This window comes from Octopus bimaculoides, chromosome 18, assembly GCF_046866305.1.
Source record: "Octopus bimaculoides isolate indiv1 chromosome 18, ASM4686630v1, whole genome shotgun sequence".
NCBI lineage: Eukaryota > Metazoa > Mollusca > Cephalopoda > Octopoda > Octopodidae > Octopus > Octopus bimaculoides.
In genome coordinates, this window is record NC_142945.1 from 16,741,609 (window position 1) to 16,756,388 (window position 14,780).

The window sequence follows — 14,780 nt, forward strand, 5'->3', positions numbered from 1 at the left end:
GTAATAAACAAAGCCTCTGGCACATACATACATACACACACACACACACACTTGTATCACACGTTTGTAACTCTTTTACGCACACACGCATATTATAGTACGCACTCTCGAACACAACATTCCCAATTTTTTTACACATACTATCAATTCATGTTGTTATACCACACATCTTCGCACTTAAATTTATATACCACACACGCATATACTCTTCAAGTCTATAAATATAATGCTTGCATCCGCACTTATCCTTGAGTATTTCGTGGGACATTCTCTCGAACAATTCCTTATATCTTCGTCTAAACTCCAGTCGTTGTTACTTCCGTACATTTTTCTCTTATTTTTCTTTTCTCGCTATCCGCATTTATGTTTAATTTTCTCATCTGCCAGATCTCATTCCTCAAGCATCTAAAAAACATTTTTGCTAAGGGACTAGCAAATAAAAATAGCAAAATTGCTATTATTTACATGCTTTCATATTTAATGATAGTAGTAGTAGTAGTAGTAGTAGTAGTAGCAATAATAATCATGATAGAAATTAACAATAATTTACCTTGTGATGATGTATTTAAATTATACGGTTCATCATCATTATTTCTATATTAATAAGGGGAGTAGGAAAGACTTCCTCCCGTAAATTTGTATTTTTTGTATAAGCGTCGTTCCTATTTTCTTAGTTTCGTTAAATTATTTTTAACGCTTTAATTTCGTGTTTATGTTATATATTTACAGGGTTTGATTTGTCATATATACTTTTAAAAAAATAAATAAATAAAAACTTGGTGTAAATAAAAAAAAAATACTAGAGTATTTGCTGTATTACGTCCATTGACAGATACACTAGGATGTGTGTGTGTGTGTGTGTGTGTATATATATATATATATGTCAGCCGCTTTATTCATTAAATGCTGCAATGGCAGCAGAAAACCAATTCTTCATTGTTCTTTCTTTGGTGTTTACTTAGCGACAATTGAGACCAACTGCCTGACTATTTTGGAATTACATATTGATAAAGTAGGAGAGCATCGGGAATGGTTGGTCACAACAAAGAAAAATAATAGTATTGATGATTTTTCTAAAAGTGCTTTGTCGGTCTTGAACTAGCACATCTCTTGTTCACTTTCGCCCTTGTACCCCCCTCACTCCCCTCCGCCAGATTTATCTTTTTCTTTTTGCTTTCCGATTAGTTTCTTCCCCCACCACTTCTTTAGATCTTTCATCATCAAAGATTATTGCAGGCTTTTTATATTTTATTAAATATATAACTGGAGATTTAATTAGAAGTGAAAATGTTCGTAATCATTTAATTCTAGTCCCCCCCCCCTGTTCGACTAGCGAATAGAATTGTAAGGGGTTTCATGCATTTCCTTGTGACAGCATTGTTGATGTAAGGGGAAACGAAAGCAGCGATTGTGAATCGAAACCGTCTCGCGAACTCTGCAAGCTCTTACGAATAATATTGATTTCGAACTTAAGCACAAGGCCACATATTTTATCGACCTCAGTAATTGGCTGGAACTTATTTTATCGAATCTGGAGGGATGAAAGGCGGAATCGACCACCGCCGGATTCGAGCATTTAGAATATTATTAATATTGATTTTTTTTTTTTTTTTACATGTTAAATAGGTACGAGAACGTTTTTAGCGTGCAGGTTTGGGTTTTGTCAATCTATGCATTTCCTATGCATGGCTTGTATTTATTTTATCGACTCTGGAGTGACGAAAGGTCAAGTCGACATAAATTTGATTTGGCCTCCAAATCCCCAAGTGACCTATTTGGTTTCATGAAAGATATCTTTTTCAGACTTTTTGTCTTCTGCTCCAAATCTACCTAAACAACGCGGATTTATTTTGACGGAGCAGGCTCAAGAGGATTTCTGTAAGGATGATAAAATATCGATTCAATCGACTCATGACATTTGTATTTTTATCACTCGAGTGATGGAAATGAGAGAATGACCGAGGTGAGATTTGAACGTAAGAGAACTAGGAGTGAAACCTCGTCCATGTTTGCACTGGGTTAGAGGAACTTACCTTGCTGTTGAAAATTTTTTTTTTTTTTTACATAAGGTGGAAGCGGTAACATTACGCTTTATATAGTTCCAGAGGGTGTTAGAGACTTAACTAACAAGAAATGTCGATATTATAAAAAGACTTATTGTTAGGAAATAGCTTTATAAAAGCGAGATATTTTGATAATGAACTAGAGAACAGATACGCATATATACAAAGCGAGAGTGGTGGGGGACAGGCATGTGTTCCTCATTGTTGTTGCACTCTTCACATAAATGACATTTTTGAGATGGAAATAATTTTTATACATACATCAAAATCCAGGTGAAAAAATATGCTAGGCAAGTGTTTAGAATTATTTGAATAGCTTATAAACTTAAAATTGTAATAATAGCCAGCAACACAACAAAAAATATGTAAAGCAGAAATAGAAAGAAAGAAAAAATACACTACACAATATTTGTATGAACAAAAATTGTGAGCAAACCTGAATACAGGTGGTAAAAACACACACGCACACAGATTTACCTTTGTGGTAAGAAGTTGGCTTCCCAACCATATAGTTTTGGGATCAATCCCAATGCCTGGTACATTGGTTAAGTGTCTTCTACTACACCCTGGGTTTTCCAAATCCTTGTGAGTGGATTTGGTAAACGGGAACTGAAAGAAGCCCACCGCACATACGTGTGTGTGTTTGTATGTCTGTCTCTTTGCTTTTACATTCAGTGAAAACATGTCTTGTCATGGGAAAACAGGTGAGGGTTGGCAACAGGAAGGGCCTTTGGCTGTAGAAAATCTGCCTCAGCAAATTCCATTCAACCCATGCAAGTATGGAAAAGTGGACATCAAGATGATGATGATTATATATATTTTTACGTGTGTTTTTTTTCCATCCTTGTATAGGTTAGATGAATAGATTATACATTGTTTTTACAGCCGGATACCCTTGGCTCTTTTTCAAGGAAGGGATCATTTATTCCACACAAAGCTAACTGATGTTTCTGTTTCAGTGGAAAATGAGAATCTTATTGCTTGTAGCTCAGCAATTTTTGGAGTAGTGCAGTTGTAAATACACATTTTGCATGCATCCCTGACCATGTATATATATGTATATATATATATACATATATATATAAATTCAAAAAAGGATAAAAATATTTTACAAGAATTTTATCAGGAAGCCAGTGTGTAAAAAAATTCATAAGGGAAATTTCTATTCCCAAGAATATAATTATTCGTTTATATTTATATAAGGGCATTTCTACAGAATAATGCCACACACTAGACTTCCCAAATAAACACATTTTGGTACCGAATGCGAGGAAAGCAACCAACAGAAGAAAACCAACTTTCTTTTAAATAACTCAACTATGTATCGACCGAATTATACTATGCTGATGAACGAAAATTAGATTCATTCTAGTAATCGTGAAATCGGTCGATACATAGTTGAGTTATTTAAAAGAAAGTTGGTTGCTTTCCTCGCATTTGGTACTAAATGTGTTTATTTAGGAAGTCTAGTGTGTGGCATTATTCTGTAGTAATGCCCTTATATAAATATAAATGTATATATATATATATATATATATATATATCCATCCCACCCATGCCAGCATGGAGGGTGGACATTAAATGATGATGATATATATAAAATCATTTGGCAGAGTTGTTAGTGTATTGGATAGATTGCTTGACTGGTGGGCTGGAATGATTATTGCAAAGCAATCAATCTAACCAAAGTTGACCTTGATAGGATTTAAGCTCAGAGTGCAGAGTGCATTCTGAGTTTAATTCCTGCCAAGGTTAACTTTGCTTCTCATCCAGAGCTGTACTGGGGATCAGCTTTTCTCAAGCTCTTTCTTTATTTGATTTTTTTCTTTTTTCTCTCTCAGAAGACATTAACTGTGGTTAGATCTCTGTCATGATTGTGGCTTTGTGATTCTGTCAAGGAGTTAAGGACCCATGCCACATGTGTGTATATGTGTGTGTGTGTGCATGCACTACAAACTGAATTTAATGGTTTTATAACATTCTACAAATGTGCGCAAGGTTGTTTAATATGAGAACATCAGGCAAAAGAGTGTGATGGGAGGCAAGGCTTGGTGATACTACAAATATGAAATACTTAATAAGAAAAAATGCTATAAATAAATATGTACTCAATTTTCGTTTTGCTTATCAAATAGGCGAGCAGTTTTATTGACTTCAGTGAATAACAGAAGTTCATGCATTTCTGTGGAGTGAGTGAAACTGCTGTGACTGGGAATTGAATATAGCTGAGAGTATGGATGGGATTCAAAGATCCAGTTTACTGGGGAGATTGTCATTTGTACTACGGTGCTAATTAACTTAATAAATGTAGAATCAAGTTAAAAAGATTCTGTTTGTGTGTCTGAACTTAACACTTTTAGAGTAAGAGTCACATTTGTTATTTTACTGCAAGAATAGAAAACAAAAGTTGAAGATTATGAGCATTATAGTATTTGTAGCCTTGTTTTATCATCTAATCATGGATCTGCATAATTGGTATGCTCAGTTGTGAACCATGTTACGCTTATGGATTGAGCTATGAGTCAGTGATCAGTCAAAGATTCTGCTTCTATCTCAAAAATATGCCCCAGTGACCACCCACAATGCTCACTTATCCAGAATGTGCTGTTGCTTGTGTTTACATTACTGTGCTGTGAGGTTGCATATTTTTTTAAAATACAAAGTTATGTATTTGTAACCACCAACAGGAGACCAGTGAACAGAAAAAATGCAAAGGAGCTTGAGTCTAGTAAATGATGATGATGTAGATGGGTGACTGTCTACAGGAAAAGGTAAAGATTATCCAGAAAATATGTGACAGTGGAAGCTTCACTGCTGTGGGCTGTGAGTTTGGTAGCAGTGATTCTACAATCTTTTCCATTTACAAAGTGCATGGAGCTGATTCATTTATCACTGTTTTTCTTTTTTCAACCAGACCCTGGTGATTAACAAAAAAGTATATACATTGTTATTACTCTCAGATATTAGAATTTTTTTTATATATTGTTATAAAATATATTTTTAATTGGATAGTTTCCCTACTCTCAGTTGTGTCACTTAAAAGTCAATAGTAATAAATAATTACCAGGTATTTACATATAAATGTAGTACAATTGATTATCATCATGGCATTTTTTGCTTTTGTCAATCAGTTTGATATCATCTCTACTCTTGTAGTTTCCAGTCATTGTCTTTATAGCATGTTCTTGTTTCTCAAAACTTACCGTGATCTTATTTATTATGAGTGATAGAATGTAATTAGAAGCATTAAAAAATTGAGCATCTTTTTACCCATGTAAAGTTTGGATGGTTTTATATTTCCTAAGTAAATGCTTTGCTATCTTAAATTGAGGTTATATAACTTTTAGACAAACCTAGACAATGGTTCAGATTAATATGATTCAAAGACATTTGCAACAGAATTACTTCTCCAACTTTATTGAACGCAAGTAGAATTAATAAGAAACAAAAGATGTTGCGAATTTCAAAAATTCCTGGACTTTTTATATAAGATCTCAGCAGCTTTTCCCAGACCTATATTAAAAAGAAAACATCACTCATGATATAAAGTATTTTTGCTTTACATTATGAAAACAGAAATAAATTTTAAAATGGTAATAAAAAGGCATTTCTGGTCATTCATTCATTTACTTATCTTCCTTAAATCTGAAATTTGTTTCATTTCTTTTTTTATCTTTTAATTAATATTTGAGGATAATTCCTCAATATCGTGGTGAGTTGACACCCAGATAGAGAACTAAATTATTAGAAAAGGACGAAGAAAAAAAATAGAGAAAACTGGGGAAATTTTTTATGATGCAACTTGCTCATCTGATCTGTAAGATGGCAATTCCAACCAGATGGAAAGTGGCATGGTAATGGATAGATAGAGCCATAAAAGCCTAGAAGCACACTTGAAAAGGATAGGGATAAGGGATGACACCTGGCTGCTAGACACTAAGTTATTATCTAGCAAAGAGGAAAGCACTGATGCTGCAAAGAAAGTGGCTTAGAAATTCCAAGGTGTGAGATATTTAAGCCCAGCTGATTTGACTCTGAAGTATTTGATATCAGTTTTAATGTTTCTCTCATTCTCTCCCTGTTTATGTGTGTGAGCATTTAGTTATGTTTGTATAGATGTGTTTACCTCCAGCATCAAAATAGATTGAATGTCCAGTTAGTCTTGCCATCAGCGTCCAAAGGCAATGCCCAATCATCACATTCTGGAAATGCTATTACTATGAGATTGCTGAATGAAGAAAATGTATGGCTATTCAAGGTAGACCTTTTGAGTTTAACAGACATTATTGAAAGGGCTCTTAGGCTGCTATTATTATCAGGCCAAAGGCAGTAAGCTGGCAGAATCATTATCATGCTAGGTGAAATATTTAGCGGTATTTCGTCTGCTGCTACATTCTGAGTTCAAATTCCGCCAAGGTTGACTTTGCTTTTCATCCTTTCGGGGGTTGATTGATTGATTGATTGATTATTCCCCTCCCCGAAATTTCAGGCCTTGTGCCTATAATAGAAACAATTATTAATAGGCCAAGGAACTACATTAAGGTTCACCAAGTAATAACACAGAAAGCTGGATATTCCTAATGACTGTTATAGTAGCAACATTGTAACCTGCTACAAAAACAAAGGAGATGCTCTAGAAAGGAGCAACTACAGGAGTCTCAAATGGATAGATTATGAAAGGGGTAGTAAGAAGTGTATAGCATTGCTAATTTGGTAGAGAATCACTAAATGCCTTCTTGTTAGTGAGGCACTTAACAGAAGTTTGTACTAATACTAAGCTACAGTACCTAGCGTTTGTTAAACTGGAAAAGACCTTTTACAAAGTACTGTATTGGGTAGCCTGGTCATCAAACAAAATTGGGTGTAGATGAATAAGCAACTACACCCAATTTGATCACAATTACTGCTTTATTTTGCTGTGGTAGTTGTGTGCAGCCAACTGATAAATGCACACACTGAAGTATAGATTGTGTACTAAAAACATGTATTTTATTATGTCAGAATTGTTCTACTTTTTTTATGATACTAATCTACATGCTTCACAAATCCTTTCTTTGTTTAAGATTAACTAAAAACATTTCTCTGATTGGTAAAAACTGAGTGGCCAGCTGTTTAGTGCTTTCCATTTCATTTTAATGCCAACTATTGTAGAATATATATACATACATATAAGCATATGTGTATGTGTGTGTGTGTATATATATATATATATATATATATATATATATATAAATTAAAAGGGTAAAGGATTATCAATTTATTAATTAATAAATCAATTAATAATTAATAATTTTTATCAAGCCCATCGGTATGAAAGCACCATTATTGGTGGAGAACTTATTCTTTGAATAAGTTCTCCACCAATATATATATATATATATATATATATATATATATAATAACTTGCAGATGGAAATTCATAGGCTTTATTAATGCATAAATTTCCATCTGCAAATTATTGTTGTCATTATATTTGTCCTAAGCTGAAAGGAGTTTCAGGTGTGTAACCATACTATAAGTATGTAAAGAATATTTTATGTAAATTAAAAGAATGTCAAAATCATTTATAAGAAATATTATCATAATCGTTTTCTGAATCACTTGCACTTGCACTAGGCTTGCAGACACCATCACTTGTGGATGCAATCACCAATTCAAAAGCACTCATAGATGGGTTTGTAGATTGTTTTTTTAAAAAACAAATCTATATGTTTGCTTAGAAGCTTTCTTTATCTCTCTATAAATTTCTTGGTAACATGCAGAAGCATTTATGAGAGTGGAAACTTTTGCACTTTTTTTCAAAATTTGCATCTTGTATTTGAAAAATTTATGATAAAATAAAATTCATAAACCTGAAGTCTCATAAAGCAAGGTATACACACACACACACACACATATGATGGACTCCCCCATTGAAGTCAACGTATGAGTGTTCAACTTTTTTGCCGAATGACTTGCACAAATGATCTCTTTATAGTTTACTCTCTCCCTCCATCAAATTGACGTTGCCTGAACAGGTGGACAGCGTGTCAGGTGTTGAAATGATTATGGTTTCAATGTATGTATATATGTGTGTGTGTATATATATATACATTAGATATACCAAGCAACATATGTTGTATGAAGTGCACCACAGAATTCCAATCAATTGGAATTCATAATTTTGTGAACTAGGTATTCTCCTTAACTCTGTCACTCTATTCTGTTAATTCATATATTGCCAGAGCTAACCTTTCTTTGAGCTAAATAAATTTAGGTAGATTAAATTAGCAGTAGAAACTAATCAGGAAGCAGAGCATGCCATGATCATAACTGATTTAGACTTATATTTCGAAATTGCTTCTGATTATTGTTGTTGATTTTGATTATTAATTACATTACAGAGTTTTAATCAATTTTAGATAGATTTCTCCTGTTCTAGCGTTAATTTTAATTAAAGTTCTCTGCATGATACACACATATATTCATACAGACAAGTACATCCATATATATATATATATATATATATATATATATATATACACATACACACACACGCACATATATATACATACACATGTACGTACATATATGTTGATGGATAGCCTTTTTTATTCCTTCCAAAAGGGGTTTTCAACCCAATATTTATATGCTATTGTTTATAGTTTTGTGTTTTGAGATCCTCTATTCCATAAAAGGACACAAGCATAATCTACTGTTTGTCACTTCTCAAACTTTATTTTCATCACTTGGTCATAATATATGAACAGTTCTCGTTTTTTTATTTCTTACAATAAGTTTCCACTTGTGTGAAGTATATGTTAATTAACTTTTAACCGCTATATGTCTGAATTACTTTCAGTTTAGTCTGAACTAGTCACTCCTGCCAAGAGGTTGAGTTACGGAATAGCTAACTAGTTAAGAACTGTGATCTTTGCTGCAGTATATGGACAAAACATACTTTTTATTGTTATAGTGTGTTTAACTAATTATTAGTCTGTTTGAAATGTTACTAAATTTAATATGCATTTAATTAGTTGCTCTCACTGTTATTAGTCAGATGTAAACTACTTTTCTATATATATAATAAATTAGATGGCATACTACTTGGTGTTTACAGTTGAAATTATCTAGAGTTAGTCTTGTTCCCTTTTAATTTAATTTCAAGTGCTGCATCTCTCACAATGACATGGTTTTGAGTTTAGTTCTGCAGGGTGCCTTGAGAGCATTGTTTTCTTCTATAAACCCTGGTTTACCAAAGTTTTGAGAGTGGATTTGGTAGATGGAACCTGAAAGAAGGCTGTTGTGTGGGTGTGTTAGTATTCGTGTCTCCCAGTCTTGATACATGCCTGATTATTGTAAATGAATGTCGATCATTTCCAATATTCTGTGAAAACATGTCACATGGAAATATTATCCTGCTTAGAAACAGGTAAGGGTTGGTGACAGGAAACAAGTATAGGTTGTATCTGATCCTACAAAATCTGCTTCCATAAACTCCATCCAACTCTTGCAAACATAGAAAAATAGTTCTTGAAAAATGATGATAAATCTATTGAGAGAACTCTGTGGTTGCTTGATTTATGTTCCTCACATCAAACTTTACTCACATAATGGAAGGACATAGATAAATATTGTCCTGGATGCATCATGTCTAGAAGACAGAAAAGTCAGGAATGCCTTTGATTTTAAGGCCTGCATAACCTAAACAACAATTATTGAGTCTACATCAGAAGTTCTGAAATAGCCATGTATATTCAATTTGGAATTCATTTATTACCATTAGACAATTCACAAGCCTCAGAAATGGTCTTGAACTTCAGTTGCTATTTATCTCCAGGTCTGTACTGAATTAGTAGACCTGTTATCAAAGACTTTCCCTTCTTTTTCTAGAGCACATTATTCATTGTGTCCTTCTACTTCGGATGCTATTTCTAGCAGATCAAGTGACCACTATAGAGATCAAAATTCTGCTTACTTGATTATTAGAGTTGCTGTTATTTAGCTTAAACTTTTTTTTTAGTCTTTAATTGGTTTTAATACCTTTTAAAATCAATTGATTTTCCTCTAAAATACAAAATGCAACAAAAGAGATCCCATCTTCCCCCACAAAGAGAAATCAGGGAGAAGTTTAGTCCTTTTATTTTAAAAGATGTAACTGTCAGGTAAGTGATTTGATCTGAGACTGTGTGTTCAAACTAAAACAATTACAGTATCGAAGATACACTAGCCATTCAAAAACCCGAAAACTGTTAACTTTACTGAAATGTGTGACATTTATTTGATTGTAGAACTGTGTTAGTGACCAGCTTACAGTCAGTGTGACAAAAATTTGAACACCAAATAATAAATGCTCAAGTTAACAGCTTTTGCACATTCTTGAATGGCTAATTTGTTTTCCACATTGTAATTCTTATATACACACACTTTAATGTTTGCTAATTATACTTTTAGTAGATTTAATACAAAATCTTACAACATACTACAGCCATTTTATATAATCATTCTTATGAGTTAAGTATGTCTTTGCAAATGTTAGCAGTTGTGTAGTGGAAATATCTCTTTACTACTCTTGTAGCATTAATGTGAGTTTTCAAAGAACTGTATTTTAAGGACATCTAGTGTTCATAGCTCTTCTAAATTCAGAAGACTAATAAGAATCCATATAAGGAGACTTACTTCAGAATAACATTTTAAAAATATCAGTATTAGAGGTTTTCTAATTTTTAGTTTATTTTAATAATTTCTTTATTCTTGGTTGATGTTTCTATAGTGTTTAATGTCAATATGATGAATGTCTATAACTATAGTATATATCTATAAAGGCCATTAACTGAGGGGGTCATGGACTCCTTGTGTCAGGGCTAGTGAAGTCCAGGGGGTCAGCTTGTGCTTGTTTTTTTGTTTTTTTTGTTTCTCCAGTCTGGGTTGGGTGGGAATAAGTTGCTTTCATATGTGTGTGTGTATATACACACATACACGCATCTTTTATCTTTTACTTGTTTCAGTCATTAAACTGTGGCCATGTCTTGAAGGATTTTAATCAAATGAATCGATGCCAGTGCTTTTTATTCTTTTTTTTTTTAAGTCTGGTGCTTATTCTGTTAGTCTTTTTTGCTGAACTGCTACACACACGCACACACATATATACAGGCCTACAAAAATGCTTAACTCTTGCTTAATGTTATTGGCTTTGAAGTAGCACATCTGCAAGTTAACCATTTTATTAGCATATTTTTTTAAAAAGTACACTGCCTTTGCTTCAGTTAATTTCGAAAATTATCGAAACATTTTAGTAAAATAACTTTCTTTATTAAGCTGGCGTTTGGAACATAAATTAACATTAAATTTTGGTGGAAGATTTTTAATGTAAATCCATTAAAGACCTGCAGTTTGAATCCTGGAGTCATTGGCAGTATTTGGGGTTGGTATTAACTGAGTTAATCCTTTTGATACTAACCTACATGAGATCCTCCTTTGTTCTATGGTACAAGTTAACAAAAAATTCCTTCCTTCAAAATTTCATATTGACTTAAGTTACAAACATCAACTTGTGAGTTATTTTACTAAATTCTTTATTTTCAAAATTATTTGATACAAAAGCTGTAGAAACTCTGCCAAATCAGATTGGAGCCTGGTGCAGCCATCCGGTTTCACCAGTCCTCAGTCGAATCGTCCAACCCATGCTAGCATGGAAAGCGGACGTTAAACGATGACGATAATGATGATGAAAGGCAGTGTTTTTCAACAGAAATATGGTGGCAAAAGTATTAATTTCTGTGTTTTTAAACTATTTTGCATGTTTAATTTATAGTTAACAAACGGGAAATATTCCATTTTTAAATAACGCTTTCAGTTCTTTATCTGTTTATACTTTTTCCAGTGTATCAGTTGTCTTATTTATGATGTGTGTTTGTGTTTGCTTGTTATGCTTTGAGTACTATCTACTCTCTCTCTCTCTCTCGATACAATGCTTCTACCGTTATTTATTATTCTTACTATTTAGGTGTATTCTTTCAAAATGTCAGCTCTTGTCTAGTAGAAATATCTTCCTACTAACCTTATAACTCAAATAGCTTTATTTTAAGAATATCTGGTGTTCTCCAACGCTGAACTCAAATTATTCATGACACAGGAGAAGGCAATACAGAAGCTGAGTGATTGTTTTTAGAAAAATTTTTTTACATTTTCCTATGATGATAAATCTTATCACCTTTTTTTGGACAAGCAGGCCATTCTGTATCATGCTTCCCTACCTGTTGTTTTTGTTGATTTAAATATTTACTTAGAGAGTCTATATAACAGGATATCCTGTTGTACTGTGACAGAGATGATTTATCAATCAGGAAAGGTGCTGGCATAGCTGTATGGTTTAGATGTTTGGTTCCCAACCATGTGGTTTTTTGGGTTCAATCCTACTGCACAGCACCGTGGACAATATCTTGTGGTGTAGTGTAATATAGACCATTTATTAATCAAGAAGGGTGCAGGCATGGGCTGTGTGGTTAAGAAGCTTGTTTCCCAACCATCTGGTTTGGGATTCAGGCCCACTGCACTCACTTTTGACAAGTGTTTACTGCTATACCCCAGGCTAACCCTTGAATGGATTATTTGGTATATGGACACTAAAAGAAGCCCATTTTGTATGATACACAAAATGGGCTTATATATAAGTACTGTGTGACTGGCCCTCGTGCCAGTGGCACGTAAAATCACCCACTACACTCTCGGAGTGATTGGCATTAGGAAGGGCAGTCAGCTGTAGAAACTCTGCTAGATCAGATTGGAGCCTGGTGCAGCCTTCTGGTTCACCAGTCCTCAGTCAAATCGTCCAACCCATGCCAGCATGGAAAGCGGACATTAAACGATGATGATGATGATGAAAGTGTTTGTGTATTTCCTTATCTTTTGGCATCGTGTCTTAGTTGTAAATGAGCAATATCTTCATACAATGTTCATTTCCAGTCTTCTGTGGAAAATATGTCTGAAGCATTTAACGAAATAGAAGGGGATATAGCATCATACAACGTGGAAGACAATTGGAGATTTCTGAGGGACAACCTGTTGAAAGCCACCGACCAGATTTGTGGGTGGTGTAAGGTCCCCTCCCAACCCAGAGTAACGTGGTGGTGGAACAAGGAGGTAGACAGGGCTATTAGACAAAAGAAACAGGCTTGGAAGGACTGGAAGAACGGTGGTAGCAGGGAATTGTACCAATGTGCCAGAAGGGAGGCTAGGCGACAGGTTTATTTAGCCAGAGGGGAAGCAGATAAGGAAAGATTTGCCAATGTTCTGCGCCGTGAGGACCAAAGACTCGAGGTATTTCGTGTTGCAAGACAGTGTAGGAGAGAGAATAGTGATGTTGTAGGAGAGAAATGTGTTCGCATGGATGATGGTACGCTTGCATTAAATGAGGATGCAAAGAAAGAGGTCTGGAGATGCCACTACGATAGATTGCTTAATAAAGAGAATGAATGGGAGAAAGAGAGCCTGCCTTATGTCGACCCAATAGAGGGACCAGCTATCCGAGTTGATAGCACCAGGGTAGATAAAGCAATTAAGAGTATGAAGACCGGGAAAGCCCCCGGCCCATCAGGAATCACTGCAGAGATGCTCAAAATATCTGGCAGTGTTGGCTATAGCCTAGTCACCCGTATTACGAACCAGGTGATACACGAAGGAGTCATACCCTATGACTGGTGTAGCAGCATCATAGTCAACTGCTACAAAGGTAAAGGGGACGCTTTAGATACAAATAATTACAGAGGCATCAAGCTGTTAGATCAGGTTATGAAAGTTACAGAGAGGGTCATAGCCCAACTAATTAGGGAGCGAATCAATTTAGATGAGATGCAGTTTGGGTTCGTGCCAGGTAAAAGCACTACTGATGCCTTATTTCTAGTGAGACAGTTGCAGGAGAAATACCTAGCTAAGGATAAACCTCTGTACCTGGCTTTCGTTGACATGGAGAAAGCCTTTGACAGGGTCCCCCGATCCCTTATCTGGTGGTCAATGAGGAAACTTGGGATAGAAGAATGGTTAGTGAGAGCTGTGCGAGCCATGTACAGAGATGCTGCCAGTAAGGTGAGGGTTGGAAATGAGTACAGCAATGAATTCCGGGTAGAGGTAGGGGTCCACCAAGGTTCCGTCCTCAGCCCCCTATTATTTACCATAGTCCTCCAGGCAATCACAGAGGAGTTCAAGACAGGCTGCCCCTGGGAGCTCCTCTATGCTGATGACCTTGCCCTAATTGCGGAGTCACTATCAGAACTAGAGGAGAAGTTTCAGGTGTGGAAGCAAGGTCTAGAATTGAAGGGCCTTAGAGTCAACCTAGCTAAAACCAAAATCCTAATAAGTAGGAAGGTAGATAAAACACAAACCCCTTCAGGTAGATGGCCCTGCTCAGTATGTAGAAAAGGAGTAGGTAGTAACTCTATAAGATGTACCCGGTGCAAGCTATGGACACATAAGAGGTGCAGCAACATCAAAGGCAGGTTAACTAGCAAGTTAGTTTTTGTTTGTGGCAGATGTTCAGGTGCAATAAAGACTGCAAACAAACAGGAAACAACTTCTATCTCATTCCAGGGTGAAAAACTAGAGGTAGTCGATAGCTTCCGCTATCTGGGCGACCAAGTTAGTAGTGGGGGTGGGTGCGCTGAAAGTGTAGCTGCTAGAATAAGAATAGCCTGGGCAAAGTTTAGAGAGCTCTTACCCCTGCTGGCGACAAAGGGACTCTCA

At 35.1% G+C, this 14,780-nt stretch overlaps 1 protein-coding gene across 8 annotated transcripts in view; it reads left to right on the plus strand.

The window, feature by feature from the left end:
* Nucleotides 1–14,780, plus strand: part of LOC106871195 (histone-arginine methyltransferase CARM1) — an 84,651-nt gene that overhangs the window by 230 nt on the left and 69,641 nt on the right. The window lies entirely within an intron of this gene.